Genomic DNA, 18,503 nt, shown 5'->3' on the forward strand with positions numbered 1-18,503 from the left:
TATTTAACTGGCACAGTCCTAATACGACTGTACGTCTTGCAAGGCAAGTAGAGTGGTGTACATGTTTTCAACCTCTACCTCCTGCTACAACTATAAATATGGGTCTCTCTACCAAATCGACATACACAAAAACATCCAGAGGCATCTCATACGCTCAAGCATTGAAGCTCCAAGCTACGAAAGGTTCGGGTCTTCAAGCTCTTCAAGTCTTCCATATATCAAGACTTGAGTCTTCAAAATATCTTTCAAGTTCTTCAAATCTTCCATATCAAGATTTGAAGGAACCGGTGGTGGATCCAAGAACAAGCTACGCAGCCCTTGGATTGGCGTTCGAGGAGGAGAATCGAGGGAAACTCTCTACAAATTCGAGAAAACCCCAGAGATTGTACTCATATATTTTTCTAAATTTATATATTACATATTTGTCGTGTATCTTTCTTGTCGTTTTGTAGATTTGAAATTTTTATCGCTTACAAATTTTTGGCACGCCCAATGGGACCATCTCTGCCTTCCATCTCTTTTCTTCGAATATTCAACTACATACATCATCAATGGCACCAAAGAGCAACAAAATCATGATTGCACGTTCCAAGGCTACTGATGCTAAGCCTGTTTAGGAAGCTGTATATGTTGCCACCAATACCCGCGCTATTGGTCCTGTGACAAGGAGTATGACGAGAATCTCCACCCAAAGTAGCATGGAAGCTCCATCGGCGCCAACTCTTGTCTTCGGTTCAACATCACCAATGAACTATTCTTCCACGATGGGGATCCAAAACGTTCCTACCTCGATTGAGAAGGCTCTTGCCATGCTCCAATTTGGATCCGAATCCAAGTTTTCTAAGCATGACGATGATTCATCAAGCACTGGATCAGCCTCTTCACATGAAACTCTTCATTCAAGATTTTCTATTAAAAATTTTGCTGGTTCCTCTGCTGCAATGCCTGCTATGATGAAAAATACTTTAAGTCTCGAAGAACAAGTTTCGAACATGTCCAAGATGATGGAGACCATAATGAAACACATCAAGGACCAAGATGCTCTTATCGCTCAACTACTCATCCAAAAAGATCGCGCTCCTGAAGGAAGCAATGCAAACCCTAAGGAGTACCAAGAGCATGAAATTCCCTCATCTAAAGCCAAAAACAAGGTGAAGGAAGTATATGTGACCGCCGATGGAACTATTCCCATGGAACAACTGAAGGAACTTGTTGAAGACGTGATCAAAGATAACAAAGAGGGTGGTTCAAAGTCAAGCTTTACCTACTGCAAGCCTTACACTAGTAGAATTGACAGCCTAGCAATGCCTGCTGGATATCAACCGCCTAAATTTCAACAGTTCGATGGGAAAGGTAGTCCAAAACAACATGTGGCCCATTTTGACAAACCTGCAATAACGCTGGAACCTATGGTGACCTGCTAGTCAAACAGTTCGTCCGATCCTTGAAGGGCAACGCGTTTGATTGGTGCACTGATCTTACTCCGGGGTCCATCGACAATTGGGAACAGCTGGAACAAGAGTTCTTGAATCGCTTCTATAGCACTAGAAGAACCGTTAGTATGCTGGAGTTGACTAACACTCGTCAATGGAAGGATGAACCTGTGATCAACTACATTGATAGGTGGAGAAGTCTGAGTCTCAACTGTAAGGACAGACTGTCTGAACCCTCTGCCATAGAAATGTGCATCCGAGAAATGCATTGGAGCCTCAGCTAAATTTTACAGGATATACGCCCAAACACATTTGAAGAATTAGCTACTCGTGCTCATGATATGGAGTAAAGCATTACGGCCAATGGAACTGATGGGCTTCCTATTCAAGCCCCGTGAGTGCAGCCGCCTCATCAAAGCAATGAAAAGCAAGAAAATAAAAAGGGGGGCAAGCCTCCTTCAAGATTCAGTAATAAGGAGTTCATGGCAATAAACACAGCTCCCATGAAAATTACTACTAAGGTAAGCCGAAAGGTCACCGAAAAGATAGATTCCCCTCAAAATAGGTCGGTAAGAAGACCCACCCTAAAAGAAATGCAAGAAAAGGAATACCCCTTCTTTGAATCCGATTTACATGGGATGTTCGATGATCTTTTCAAGAAGAAACTCCTTAAACTTCCCGACATGAAGCGCCCAGAGGAAGCCGGTCAAATTAATGATCCAAATTATTGCTGTTATCACCGCTTGATTGACCACCTTCTCACTAAATGCTTTGTCTTTAAGGACAAAATTATGGAATTAGTCCGTCAAGGAAAAATCCTTCTTGAGGAGGATAAAGTATCGACAAACCAAACAACAATAATGTTTGGGTCGGTGTGTTGTCCGATAGAAGTTTTATCCACATCAAACAGTACTTTGTCTAAGGAGTTTGAAAAATCCTCAATTGAAGACGTTATTGAAAATGATAACGAAGGATGGACTTTAGTCACTCGAAAGAGAACTTGCAAGCCAAAAATAAAGAAGTACATCTTTTCGAAAAGCATTCGTTCGACAAAGTCTAAAATGACAATGAAACAACGAAATGCAACAAAGGAACAAAAAGGAGTTGCCACAACGTCAATTCCTTCAGATTTTCAGCTCCTTCAAGAGATTCGACAGCCCGTGACACTGAGAGAATTTATACCCAAGGGATATTTAAGTGCCGATGCTGATAATTTCATTTCTTGTAATGTCGTCAAAGTTGAAAATTCTCAAACCACACAAATTGACACTAAATTTGAGGAAAAACTCAAAATCGATGATAAACCACTAGTAGATTGTGCAACGACTATCATTTTTTATGATGACGATTTAACTGTTGAGTTCAAAACCCACAATCGACCTTTGTTTGTTAGTGTGTATGTTCGAGAACAGAAGATGAATCGGCTACTCATTGATGGGGAATCTACTGTCAATATTATGTCCGTACGTGCTATGAAAGAACTATGAATCTCAAGTGATGAACTCTCCCAGAGCCGCCTCATGATCCAAAGATTTAACCAAGAGGGGCAAAGAGCAATTGGTCTCATAAGGCTTGAATTGCTCATTGGTGAGTTGTCTTCAAGTGCATTATTTCATATCATTGAAGCCAAAATCTCTTATAATATGCTCTTGGGACGACCCTGGATTCACGAGAATGAAATTATACGGTCTACTCTGCATCAATGTTTCAAATATTGTCGAGACGGTATAGTTAACAAAGTTGTTGTCGATGATAAACCTTTCACTGAGGCCGAGGCTCACTTTGCCGACGCCAAACTTTACCTTCAGAAAGAAGCAAAAAGAAAAGAATCAGTAAAGGAAGAAAGTCAAGATTTCAAAGTACCTATTTTGCGGTATATTCCAAGATCAAAGAGCGGAGAATGTCAGTCTTCTTTTATCAGGAATGATACATTAAATGTTTCGCTCACCAAAATAGAGCCTGTTAAAAGTGAGAAAGCGAGCTTGCAAGGATTTGTTCGTTCCAAAGAAGAACCGGCAGTAGAACATTACTCACTACCAACTAATCAGACTCAAGAAGATTTTGATCCAAACGCATATAGACTTCTTGCTAAGGCCGGTTATAACCCAAATGAGAAGCATACATTAGGCAAACTCCCTCCTGAGGTAACTGGCGAGAAGACTCATAGATTAACACCTATGCAGAAAATATTGAAAGAAAAAGGTTATAATGTTGAAAGTTCATCGATGGGTTTTGGTTATCAACCGCCTTCTCCAGTGCGTATAATGATCAAAAGGGCAAGTTATAACTACGTGAACGAAGAAATGGAGGTCACAAGTCGAAAGAGATCTGTGTTCGATAGGTTGGGAAATAAGTCAAAGCATACTTCTGTGTTTGACAGACTTGGCCCGCAGCCAAAAAATTTGAAACCGCCCGTCTATGAAAGATTAGGCAGTAAAAAGCAAGAGTACTAAGTTGCCAAGGAAGAAAGTCTTACTCCAATAAAGAAAAACGGACCAAGAAAGCGAGTCTCCAATTTCTTCATGCACTATGGAGATTTATTCAATGTAAGAATTGAAATCACTTTTGAAGAGTAGGGTCAAGAAAGTATGGCTTCCTGTCATCATATTACGATCAGTGATCTCGAAGAAGAAGAAGAAGATGTGGATGACGCTCCCACTGAACTTGAAAAAGGGGTAAAAAATACAGTCGATGTGTTAAAGGAGATTAACCTTGGCACAAGCGACGATCCTCGCCCAATTTACATAAACTCTTGTATGACTCCTGAAGAAGAGAAAGAGTATGTTGATTTGCTGCTCGAATTCAAGGACGTCTTTGCCTGGAATTACTTAGAAATGCCTGATTTGGATCCAAGGATCGCCGTTCATAATTTGTCTGTCAAGCGAGGAACAAAACCTGTCAAGCAAACTCAAAGGCGCTTTCGGCCCGAATTGATTCCTCTGATAGAAAATGAGATAAATAGATTGATTGAAACTGGGTTCATACGGGAAGTGAAATATCCAACATGAATTTCAAGCATTGTCCCTGTGAGGAAGAAGAATGGGCAAATCCGAATTTTTGTTGATTTTTGAGACTTAAATAAGGCTTGCCCCAAAGATGATTTTTCACTCCCATCACAGAATTGACAGTAGATGCTACAACCGGGCATGAAGCATTATCTTTTCTCGATGGATCGTCTGGCTACAATCAAATACGTATGGTGCCCGAGATGAGGAGCTCACTGCCTTCCGCACCCCCAAAAGAATTTATTACTATAAAGTAATGTCGTTTGGCTTGAAAAACGCTGGAGCGACATATCAAAGGGCAATGCAAAGAATTTTTGATGATACGCTCCACAGAAATGTAGAGTGCTACGTTGATGACCTTATGGTGAAATCAAAGAAGCGAAAAGATCATATTCAAGACTTTCAAAGAGTTTTCCAACGCATTCGGAGATACCAACTGAAGATGAATCCTTTGAAGTGCACATTCGGAGTCACTTCTGGCAAGTTTCTCGGTTTCATCGTTCATCAACGGGGGATAGAGGTCGATCGATCTAAAATTGATGCCATTGTGAATATGCCTGAACCGTAAAATATTCATGAATTGAAGAGCTTTCAAGGGAAGTTGGCTTATATCCGGAGGTTTATCTCTAATTTGGCCGGACGATGCCAACCCTTTAGTCGACTGATGAAGAAAGGGGTGCCCTTTGAGTGGGATGAATCGTGTAGGAATACTTTTACAAGCATCAAAATGTATCTCATGAATCCCCCAGTGTTGGCTGCGCCTATTCCAAGAAATCCATTGATTCTCTATATTTTCGCTCAAAAACGGTCAGTTGGAGCCTTACTTGTTCAAGAAAATGATGAAGGTAAGGAGAATGCGCTGTATTACTTGAGTCGGATGATGACATCTAATGAGTTGAATTACTCACCCATCGAGAAGTTGTGTTTGACACTTATATTTGTCATTCAGAAGTTGAAATATTATTTTCAAGCACACACTATTCGACTCATATCTAAGTCTAATCCCATTAAATATATCATGGCAAAACCTATACTATCTGATCGGCTCGCGAGATGGTACCTCCAGTTTCAACAATTCGAAATTATTTATGTACCTGCAAAAGCTGTCAAAGGACAAATATTGGCAGACTTTTTAGCTGATCATCCTATACCTGTCGAGTAGGAGTTGACTGATGAACTTTCCGATGAAAAAGTGTTTATGTTCGAATCCCCGTGGTTGATGTATTTAGATGGAGCTATTCACCGTGATGGAACTGGTGCGGGAGTTGTCTTTTATACCCCTGAAGCAGATATATTACCGTACTCTTTCACTTTAACACGCCGGTGTTCAAACAATGTGGCCGAATATTAGGCATTGATTCTCGGTCTGGAAACGGCCGTAGACATGAAGCAGTTGCATCTTAGGGTCTATGGTGATTCCAAATTAGTGGTAAATTAATTTCTTGGTATTTATGATGTCAAAAAGCCTGAATTGATCCCATATTATAAGTATGCAAGACAACTCATGGGATATTTAGATAATGTCACTATAGAACATATCTCTAGAAATTTCAACCAACAGGCCGACTCTTTGGCAAAGGTGGCGTCCAAGATCACTCTACATTCTCATCGAAAATAAATTTCAATATGTCAAAATTGGGTCATACCTCCGATGTTCGATGAAGAAGATGCTGGTGAGGAAGAAAATGCGTATCATATTTTTGTCCATGAGATCGAAAAGGAGGATTGGCATCACCTCATCATTGATTACCTTAATCATGGGAAGTTACCAGAAGATCCCAAGAAAAGGGTTGATATACGTCGTCGAGCGCCACGTTTCATTTACTACAAAGGGACGCTCTACTGAAGATTATTCGATGGGGTGTTTCTACGATGTTTTGGAGAAGATGAGGCCATGCAAGCAATGGAAGAGGCTCACTCTGGGATATGTGGTGCTCACCAATCTGGCCCAAAATTACACTTCCGCATTAAGAGAATGGGATACTACTGGCCGACGATGGTAAAAGACTATCGATTTTGCTAGAAGATATCAAGCTTGTCAATTCCATGGCAATTTCATCCGTCAACCTCCTGAGCCATTGCATCCAACTGTGGTTTCTTGGCCGTTCGATACTTGGGGTTTGGATATAGTTGGACCACTCCCAAAATCTTCTGGAGGACACATTTTCATTTTGGCGGCAACGGATTATTTCTCAAAGTGGGCTGAAACGGTTCCTCTAAGAGAGGTAAAAAAGGAGAAAGTAGTAGATTTCATTCGCTCGCACATCATTTATCGATATGGAGTCCCGCGTTATATCATTACGATAATGGTAAACTTTTTTGCAATGTAGCTATGAACAAACTTTGTGAAAAGTTTCATTTCAAACAATACAATTCGTCCATGTACTACGCTGCCGCAAATGGACTCGCTGAAGCATTCAACAAGACCTTATGTAATCTGTTGAAGAAAATCGTGGATAAATCGAAAAGGGATTGGCATCTTCGAATTGGAGAAGCACTTTGGGCATACCAAACTACTTTTCGAACTCCCATGGAAGCGACCCCATACGCGCTTGTTTACGGTGTTGAAACTGTTCTTCCACTTGAGTGTCAAATACCTTCGCTAAGAATTGCGATTCAAGAAGAGCTCAGTGAAGAAAATAATGTTCGTCTTCTCCTTGAGGAGTTAGAAGCACTCGACTAAAAGAGATTGGAAACTCAACAACGAATTGAGTGCTATCAAGCCCGCCTTTCAAAAGCATTCAATAAGCATGTCCGGTCACGCTCTTTCCAGATTGGAGAGTTAACACTCGTTGTTCGGAGATCGATCATTCTCACTCATGGCGGACAAAGAAAGTTTACTCCTAAGTGGGATGATTCATATGTTGTTCGAGAAGTGTATACAAATGGCTCCTACAAGTTGGTTGCTGAGGATGGATTAAGGATTGGCCCCATTAATGGCAAGTACCTAAAAAGGTACTATGCGTAATCGGAACCGCGCGATGCTCCTGGCCCGCATGAGCCAAAACTGTGGATGGCGATCACCAATAGTGTAGTATGTGGTTAAACTGCTAAAACACTCCACCAAGTCTAATGTGGTAAACAAATAGATACTCTTGGCCCGCATGAGCTAAAACTGTGGATGGCAATCGCAATCACCAATAGTGTAGTATGTGGTTAAACTGCTGAAACACTCTACCAAGTCTAAGGTGGTATACAAATAGATACTCCTGACCCGCATGAGATTAAAATGTGAACGACAGGAACTACGTGTGACTTGATTCCCTTGTTGGGATACGTAGGCAGCTTGGAAGGCAACTTCTAAGTTCAGTTACACCTGCTAAATCAAACCTTTTTTTCCTTGCAAAAAAAAAAAGGTCTCTTCTTTTTCTTTGAAGATAAAATGCTAAATTTAGAAGTTCTTTTGTCTTAAAAAAAATAAAAAAAAACAAGAAACAAGAAATAAAAAGCATTTTATTATTCAAAAAAAAATCATTACAAGAAAAAAAAAGGGAAAAAGACATGGTGAAAGGTCTCAATGTCAAATTTGTAGTCCACTACAGCTATTTTACATGATTCCAGTGCAGACTTCATATCTTCAAGTTCTTTCACTGCGTCATCAGTCAAGATGCCAATACTTTCAATAGAAGAGAGCTCATCATGTGCTCGGGTTATTTCAGTCTAGATCTCTTCGAAAGTTTCATGCTTTTGATCGATAGTTGAGCTGATTTCCAGACCTTATTTCTCCAAATTGATAAGTTCCTGTTGCAAAACTTTCTTTCTGTCTTCAATAGACTGCAACTTTTCTTCAAGACTTTGCAGATGACGAGTTAGTTCTTCTTATTCGCCTTAGCTCTCCCGAGTTGGCCGGTCACTTTGGAAATGAGTTCTATATGTGTTTCTTTACTCATCTTTTTCCATGACGAAGATGCCAAAACGTCATATGCCTCCGCCTTGGCAAACAATTCTATCAAGAAGTCCTTTAAAGGGAGACCATTGGTGGGATCCGTTCTTGTGATTTTCGCAATGATTTCCTCTGCGCACTCTTTTAAAGAAGAGATCTGCTCAATAAGAGTGTCAAGAATCTGTCCGCGAAAATCCATCCACAAACACTGCAAGTATTTTCTTCAATGCGTCTGGATCAACTTTTGGTCATGAAACTCTGAAACCAATGCTACCTTAGGTCTTTTTCGGATTTCGTGCGAACTAGTCAACTCCTTCTTATGCGTTGACGAGGTACCTTCACTGGGGGCAAGTTATTTTGGAATGCTGATAACGACTTCGTCACTTTTCTTGTTTGAAATTATATCATCAGCTTCGAGTTTGGGTGGTGAATTGTTACCAACACCTTCTTGACGGAATTCAAGAAACGGGGGCTGGAAAAAAAAGTTACAAAAAAAAAAATAGAGAGATGATTACCTTAAGTAGCGACACTCCAACTGACGGTGGTGTAAAGGAAATCTCTTCCAAATCAGAAGATGTCCTCTTCTTTGATCGGTTCCAATGACGGTCTTGACTACTGCTACCGCTTGCCAACAAATGAGTTTCTCCTTGGGTAGATCCGATGCCCTGAACTTGAGTCCCTTCCTTTTCTATAGCCTCGATAGAATCACGATCGACCACCATTTCAATTTCGATATCTTCTTCTGTGCGAGTCACGGATAAGGATTTTGAAACTTTGGGTGGCGTCTTCTTGGTTGGGATCATTGGTTGCGCCTCTTTGATGGCCTGCCGAGAGTCCTTGGAAGACTTATTTTTTGTGACGATGTTTTTCGAGGGACTGCTAGTAATTTTGTTCTTCCGCAAGGTGGATAAGGTAATACCCGTTACAATCTCTATAACTCAATTATGATCAGAAGTAACCTTACTTTTCTTCGATGATTGTTGAGGGATCTTAACGGTAAATTTAAAGGAAGTAGAAGAGACACTATTTGACCGAGTCAACCACCAGGCGTCATAGTTTTTTGTGAACATTGGATGCTTCCTGTGCGTGGGTATAGTCATCCGAGATCATGTCTGCGTGCGAACTGAGGAATCCCATAGTTGAATAGCCTCACCTAAAGTATAAGTATGAGTGATCTCTTTCAAGTTGTTGGGAATGTCTTGACAGAAGCCGAATTGTCTACTAAACCTGCAAGAATTATATTTTTCAATAATGAAAGTATTATCCTTACGTAGAGTTAAATGACAAGAGCGTTGACTAATAAAGTAGCTCGTAAGTCTTGATGATAAGGATCCATCGTCGATCAATACCTTTTCTTCATTCTCAGTCCAACACAATTTGGGAAGCATCAAAGGATTCATTTCTTTGAAGATTTCCTCAACTTCTGATTGGCCATAAAATATTGTCATTTTCTCACCACTAAATCTTTTCATGTGCGCGTGGTGGCTACTCACTTGATTGTTTTCATAATATACATCGAAGTATTGGTCAATCCAAGTATAGACGTAATGGATTGGAAAAGTTACCCCACATTCTCCAAGGTTAGGGGCGTGGACGATTTCCGTCAACCCATGATATATGCTCGCAAGAACGGGAATTGCAATGCAAAATCTTTTCCCTGTAGCCATTAAGCATGCAACCTTGAGACACTTAGGCGAATACGATCGACCTTTTTGCTTGGCAAAAGGAACTTGCAAATCCAACACGCTATGAATGCCGCACTATAGGTTTCCTTTCTTAAGAACCCTAGGATATCCAGTGTGTCGAAAGGGATATTGAAGTCATTCGTATCAGCAAGGTCGTATGGCTCTACGCTTCCAGAAGGGTTGTAAGTCATTTTCGATTTAGATGTGGTCTTTCTTCTATTTGCCCTACTCGGAGGAGCCCTATATCTAGTCTCTCCTTTGAACCAGAAGCGAATCCAGTCTTTCATCCATACCCCTTGGTCATTCGTCCAAAGGTGGTAGTAAGCGAAAAAGAGGTGCCTGCAACTCTCAGGAAGAAGTGGCTTCCCTTCTTTGTCACGAGTGAGAAGCTCTTGCGCCGAAAGAACAACTTCATCAAAGAACGAGCCATCGATCGAAAGGCCACCAAGTCGATAAAGGTCCCAAAGTGTGATGGACAACTCCCCGACGGGCGTATGAAGTGTATTTGTCGAGGGACACCAATATTTGAAGAAGGCTCACAAGATATTTTCACAGCGGTCGTAGGAGTATCGCGACGCGTAGACAGATTTAAATATGCCAGCACGGGTAAGCACTTCTTTATACCTTCCGAGGATGTCCTCGACCCATTTCCAATAATGAGAAATGAAGCACGCCTCGCCAAAGAAGGACGAAGGGGTCTTCCATGTAATTTTGTCAATATTGAATCCCACGAACGGAAGCATGAATTTGGCTATTTCTGAGTCTCCATTGTGAAGTCACGAGTTTAATACGACCACTTCTTCTTCCCTCGACGTAGTAGAGAAAGTTGATGATGCCACCACTTCCTTGGTCCACTTGCTAGTCCAATCCTCAAGATGAAAGCATCCTTCAAGTGGTATAAAAGATTCAGCGAACGTGCCGATTGCTGGTTTAAGAACATGTAGTGACAAGCTCTTTGATTGAGGTCCTCCCCGTTGATCCGTTAATGAAATATGTGGCAATGGAGTGACGTAATCCTTAATTTGCATGCTTGCTGAAATTTTGCAAAATGTTAGGGGATGAAGGGAAATTCTTACAAATTTTGGTAATTAGAATTACCTTGCCTTTTCCCAAGTCCCCAAAATTGCTTAAACTTGTTCTTCAAGCACGGTTTTGGTTCTCTACGAAGAAGCAAGTTAATAAAGTTAAGATCGAAATTATGTATGATAGAAATATTTGGGATGGAAAAAATAATTGGTGTGGAAGTTGAGATAAAATTTCTAGCCCTAAGGAATAGCTCAAATAATATTTTGAGCCAATTTTCATTCTCAAATAATATTTAAAGGGCATACATGATTTCGAATAATATTCAAAAGGCACCTCAAGTAATATTTTGAGCCAATCGTCATTTGGTTAATTTCAATCTTCCAGTCGAGACCCAAGCTTCATTTTCAAATAATATTTTGAGAATTTATTTGGTAAGGCCGTGAGGCTCTAAGTTTCTCAATTGACCGAAGCTTCTTGTAACAATTAAATATTGCGAGTAAAAAAAAAGGGGTTTCGAGTACCTGGTAAGCGAAAAGAAAGTGTTGAAGTGCAACCAATGGATGGCGATTGACGCTTGCGGCTCGGCAACGGTGATAACCAGCTTCAAATTGTCTCTATTGGTCAAAGGACAACAAAGCTAACAATAAAAGGCAAGTAAAAGTGAGATGGGATGTTCACGAATGAGTAATAAAGAGGTTACAATTTCGACAGGTCAATCGAGTATCAAGTTTGGACGTAAAAAAGGATTGGTGGGGTCTTACTTGTAAGGGGCTAATACATTAATCCGTTTCATTGTGCAACTTTAAAAAGCCATTTTGCTTTGTTAGATGATCATGAAGTGTCTAGAGTCCGATACAACTTGGTGGAGATACTTGTAATCAAAACATGCAAGGATTCATATATTAATTCACCTCAAGCTATGAGACCCGACAATCATGTCATTTTATAATAGATTGATGATTCAAATTTTCAGGTCCAAGCCGTGGCAGATTGGTATGTAACACCGCAAGTAGTAGTCATATGCAAAGTGCCGAAACAAATTAAAGTATGCAGACAAATCAACGGTACAAAAAGCTTCTATATCTTGCATGCACAGTCACTACCATGCCAAAATATTTATAGTGGACAAAGAGTCGAGATGATCACCTCTAAACCGGCGCGATGTTAGTAGTAGGATCCCACACTAGTAGCGACAAAAGGCTGGCACCAGCAGCTATAGCAATTCTTGACAGCAATTTTCGAGTTACGAGCTGCAAGAGAGCATTGGTAGCAGCGACAGAGCTACTCGGTAATAGCAGAAAATTATTGTTGTTTCTAACTTCTCACAAGTGAACCTACGGCTCTAGTCGTGATTATTTATACTAGTAGCATTGTGTTGGGTCCGAGGAGAATCCGGATGAAAGGTGGTTTCAATTTGGATAAGGGTAAACTCCTAATCCTGTATGGATTGTTGTCAGGATGCAATTTCATGTACAATTGAAAAGGAAGCCGTGCAAGCTTTATGGTTTGGAGTCAATATGTGGAGAAGTCTGGAGCTTGCTGTGTTTTTTTTCTTTCCATGTGATTATAAAGGACAAAGCTTCAATTCATGTTGGACTTGGAGGGAATTATTTTCACAACCAACTTCTATAGGCTGATTGATTCCTTGAAGAACTTGTGTTGGGTTGCTCTTCAAGCTTCGGCCTTATCACAAAAAGGACCTCAATTGTTTAAGTTCATCAAGGATACAAATCCTAGAAGTTCGACAAGAAGCTAATTGATTTGGACCTTGAATCTTGCACAGCAGTGGAGTTCATAATTGATCAAAAAACAGGATGCCTGTCTCACAATTGAAGTTGGAAGCCCTCTAGGCCAATCGAAAAGCGATTTACATGCAAGGTGCACACGAGACAAAAGCTTAAGTGATCACCTACGGGATGGAATTCTAATTGAATCACTATATGATTCCTATTCGGATATTAAAACCCTCTTGGGGTCGGCTCCTTACTTAAGTGATTTACTTTACAAGAGTTATCTCCGCAAAGCTTCGGAACTTAGGAAGAATTAAGTTCTTCAATTCAAGGAACCTGTGAGATGAGTTTCAAGTTGATTATAAGTCCAACGTGAATCTGGCTTCAAGCTCTCCAGATTGGTTAATCAGGATTGGACTATGCATATCCCATAGACTCCTAATGAATTTCAAACTCTACTTGGTTACTGGTTCAGCTTGAGCGTGTGGTTGGGGCGGTAGATATGAGGCTAAAGAAAGAGAATTGATTTTTTTTTTAGAAATTGAAGGTCTTGCTCCTATGACGTTCAAGCCAAGTGAAAAAAAAACTGAAACCTGTTCGGGAATGCTAAAAAAAATTTGAGCAGATCTCAACAAATGTTTAACACAATTTGTATTGGACTTCTTTTCAAGTTTACTGATTTAATTCGGCAACAAGGTTGTGTAGCTCACCAAGGATGCAAATGGTAACTTCGGGAGGTTGTCCGAACCTTGCAAGGGAAGGAATTCTTGTGTGCGTAAATCTCAAATTCCTACAAGTAAAAGGAGATTTATACGAGCCACCAACTTGAGGATATTGCATGGGATGGCTAACCTTGGGAATTGAAGCCACCGAAACCAGTTCGGGAATGCTAAAAAAAATTTGAGCAGATCTCAACAAATGTTTAACACAATTTGTATTGGACTTCTTTTCAAGTTTACTGATTTAATTCGGCAACAAGGTTGTGTAGCTCACCAAGGATGCAAATGGTAACTTCGGGAGGTTGTCCGAACCTTGCAAGGGAAGGAATTCTTGTGTACGTAAATCTCAAATTCCTACAAGTAAAAGGAGATTTATACGAGCCACCAACTTGAGGATATTGCATGGGATGGCTAACCTTGGGAATTGAAGCCACCGAAATTTGCCTAATAGTGCATACGGAGCGGTGGACTTGAAGGTTTGGCATGATATGTCTTGACCATGAGAATTCATAGCACTATGATTTGCATGGATTGGTGGCACACCACATGGCCATCTTATGACCAATTCAAAAGCCACAGCATTGCAAAGCTTTGGACAAAGTTCATGAATTGATATTTGAATTGCAAAACTTTGAGTAAAGCCACGGTATTGCAATGGTGGACTTAAAGCTTCCAAATGAAGTGATCTGGCCTCGGGAAATTGGAAGCGCTAGTGCATGCAATTATCATTCCACGTTATCAATTAAGGGACATGACTAGTTTCAAGAAGCTTCATACATTAACGACCTTGAATGGGAGATCAATGTTGTCTTGATCCTAGGACAATCGAATTAAACTAGGAGACAAGGAAAAATATATATATCGAAACTCGTTCACTCAAATTCCGCTTCAATTTCTTTTAGCGTTCATGAACAAGTTTCGAGGGGGCATTTGTAGACAATGAAATTTTAATTAATTCTTAAAATTATCATTGGTCTATAAATTATTTTTGTGGCTTATTTCTGTCCAACCGAATATTGCCATATATCATGTACACTTGAAAAGATTGGTTATTAAATAGCCAATTATATTTTGCCACGTGTCAAGTTGAGACGTTCCAATCAATTGAAATTGCTGGGATATCTCCACCAACCAAATCATATCATATCACATGTCTATTGGATAGATATTTAAATACTTATTTCTTATTAAAGAGATAATATTTAGAGTCGTTTGATCTATATATATCTCTTATATACTGCAATGGTTTGTCCAATCAAACGGCGCCACGTCACTTGTCCCCACAAGCTTGGCCAATCGGGAAATTACTTATCTCTTTATTAATAAATATAAAATGAAGAAATAATATTTAACTGGCACAGTCCTAATGCGACTGTACGTCTTGCAAGGCAAGTAGAGTGGTGTACATGTTTTCAACCTCTACCTCCTGCTACAACTATAAATAGGGGTCTTTCTACCAAATCGACATACACAGAGACATCCAGAGGCATCTCATACGCTCAAGCATTGAAGCTCCAAACTACGAAAGGTTCGGGTCTTCAAGCTCTTCAAGTCTTCCATATATCAAGACTTGAGTCTTCAAAATATCTTTCAAGTTCTTCAAATCTTCCATAACAAGATTTGAAGGAACCGGTGGTAGATCCAAGAACAAGCTGCGCAGCTCTTGGATTGGCGTTCGAGGAGGATAATCGAGAGAAACTCTCTACAAATTCGAGAAAATCCCAGAGATTGTACTCACATATTTTTTTAAATTTATATATTACATATTTTTCGTGTATCTTTCTTGTCGTTCTGTAAACTTGAAATTTTTATTGCGTACACCTTCTTCTTCACCAAGTATCGAATCAACAATAGCATACTAGAAACATCCTTTCCCAATGAATTGGTCCCTTTCCAAATTATTTATAAAAGGATAATATCTCAACTTCTTAATCCTAAATCCTTTAAACTAACTAATTCATTTTGCAGAAACATGGCAGACGAAGGAAGCTCATCGCCATACAATCTAGGAAAGAAACAAACTAGCAACTGTCTCTTTGATCGATACTCTAGTTGGGTACAAACCTCCCTCGGAGAAATATCCAGCAATCAAACTAATGGAGGCCAAACATCATTAAATTGGATTCCTGATGAATCAACTTCAAATTGGATTCCTGACGAATCAACTTGGATACCTGAAGCAACTTCAAACCAATTCTAAACAATTGATGAAAACTCGACAATAAATTAGATTCAGGAAACCGAAGATGATGAAAATCCATTCTTAATTCCTGAAAATCCTAATACTCAATCCTTCCAGATCAAACTCACAGACAATGCTTTTTCACACCTCTGGATGGAATATCACTATATTGAAAACGAACGCAAAGAATCCAGAATCAGAAACTTTGATAACATATACTTTAACCGAGATACTGGATAAAGAATTCCATGCTACAACACATACAGATACAACCATATCGAGGTAACAGACTCAAACTATTCTGTACAAACCCTAAAAGAACAATACTTCATGCAAAGAAGAAATATTCAAAGAATGGTCATCAACAAGTATCTGCTTGAGAAACATGGAATCAAAACACAGCACTACAAGAAATGGATCAAAGAAGCATTAAAAGAGTTATCAGCAAATATTTGCTAATACACAAACAGATGCTTCTAAGGACATTCAAGTTGGCTCAACTGGAACAAGAATAAAACAAATCCAGAGAAAATCAGAAAAAAATTATTTTCACTGTAGTAGTTCGGCAAGTTACTATATAAACACGGTAACAAAAAGACAAACTGTGCACTGTAGCGTGCGTTGTACATTGTAGCAAACAGTAAAAATCACTGTAGCGGGTACTGTAGCAACATGAAAAAATTGCTATAAATACTCCTCAATCCCAACACAAACACACACACACACACCATTTCTTCAAAATTACTTCTCTCTTTAACTTGAAAAATTCTCTCCTCCTTCTCTCTAGAATACAAACTAGTTTTTAGTTCAAACAAGGAAGCAAGCCTTGATCAAGAATCAAACAAGTTTCTCAAACTTTGTAAGTGTTCTTACAAACCTATATTCAATCTTATTCTGTTGAATGGTCGGCTAAGCCGCCTCATATTCATTTACTTATTCTTATTTTATTCTGTTTATACTAACAATTCATGGTTGGCTCTACCGCCTAATCTAATCAGTGGCAGTTCAACTGCGACCCATTTTCTAACTCTTATGCTATTTACTTTCTTTATTTTACTTATTTTTTTGGTTTAAGGGCCTAACCCTTCATCCCGTCTGGTATCAGAGTTATATATATATATCTATACACATATATAAGAAGCAGTTGGAGTTTACTCTTTGGAGCACTTTTTGGCTCGCATTTTCATCTGCTTTGTTGGTGAGAAAAAATTTAAAATGTAGAGATATGTATGTTATTATGCAGAGGGAAGCACCATTTGTTCCTTTGTTCTAAAAAATTCATCATCTCATATAGATAGACGGTAGTTTCATGTCATAATCCATTAATATCCTAGGGAGATGTATCTTATTATGCAGAGGGAACCATCATTTTTTCCTTTGCTCCAGAAAATTCATACAGATAGGCGGTAGTTTCCTGTCATAAGCCATTAATATTCTTGTTTTACCGGACTACTGCAATACAGCAATAAAAAATATAATGACCTTATTGCTCTTCCACATGCTTGCTTTTTGTGCAACCAAAGGATCATAGTCATGGGTACAATTGTACATTTGATACCTTTAAAATTCTATTTGTGCCGCCACATTGTTTTTCTGCATTCCAGGTGGAGCTTTAGTTTTGTGACGTCTGGTTTTTGTTTGTGCGAAAGAAGATAACCCATTGAAATCCTTATTTGAGCGGCCTACAGCAATACAGCAATCACAGTATATAATGACTGTATTGTCCTTCGAGATGCTTGTTTTCTTTGCAACAAATGCATCACAGTCACGGGTATAATTGTATATCTGATATCTTTAATTCCATTTCTGCCGCCACTTTGTGTTTGTGCGTTGCCGCTCAAGCTATAGTTCTTTGAGATTCTGCTGAAACAATATAAACGTTGTTTGTGGTTTCTTTGTTCTCCATCTTGCATTTTTTTCATCATCTTCCATTTTCTTCTTTGCAGCTCTTAAACAGTATGAATTTTCTTTCTTTTGTCGGCTTCTAGCTTCATTTGCTACTTTTTATCCCTGCAAAGTTTATCGTTCCTGTTTCTAATCTCTGCAACTTCATTAACTGCTTCTTATCCGTGCGAGTCTCCTCACCAATTTCAGGTTCGGTTCTGTGCTTTCTTATTAATATCGTCGCTCTTTTATCGTTTGTTAGGAGTGTCGTTATATAGTTTTTGTGCGCATGTTTCTTTTCGTTGTTCTACTGTTTATTGAATGTCTTATTGGTTTTGAATTGCTAAATGTTGCACTTTTGTTTATTGGCTATCTGATTGTTGTTGTCTAATAAAATGAGCTTGTCCAAGTTTGTTGTTGATTCTTCTGATTCAATAACTGAAAGAAAGAACCAACGTAATAAAAAACTAAGAGAACAATACGCTGCACTCTCTCCTCAAGAAAAGGAGATTCGCTTGGCCAAACAAAGACTCAATTGCTTCCTTTTATAGTACAAGAAATTCAACAACAAGAGCAACAGGTGAGCATATACAAACTAAATACATTCTAACCTGCTATTATTACACAAACACCTACATATACCTTACACTAATAAAAACATGTGATTCTCTTTACGTTGTAGAACGCACTCAATTATCAAGCAATAGAAGACAGTGTCAGCAATAACATAATAGTCTGCTTTATCAAGAAGACTGCTTCGAACTATGCTCCAATAACCAACACAAAATACTCAGCCATCATAGTACACAAACTTCCCAACATCACCAACACTTCAGAAAGTAGCTCCAGCGCAATTACTGGAGAAAAAAATACAACAAAAATGCTCATCGACTCTCCACCACAACCAGAGACAACCGAAGTTGCACATACACCTGAATCTTCAGCAAATGTAGACA

This window comes from Coffea eugenioides, chromosome 11, assembly GCF_003713205.1.
Source record: "Coffea eugenioides isolate CCC68of chromosome 11, Ceug_1.0, whole genome shotgun sequence".
In the NCBI taxonomy this organism is placed as follows: domain Eukaryota; kingdom Viridiplantae; phylum Streptophyta; class Magnoliopsida; order Gentianales; family Rubiaceae; genus Coffea; species Coffea eugenioides.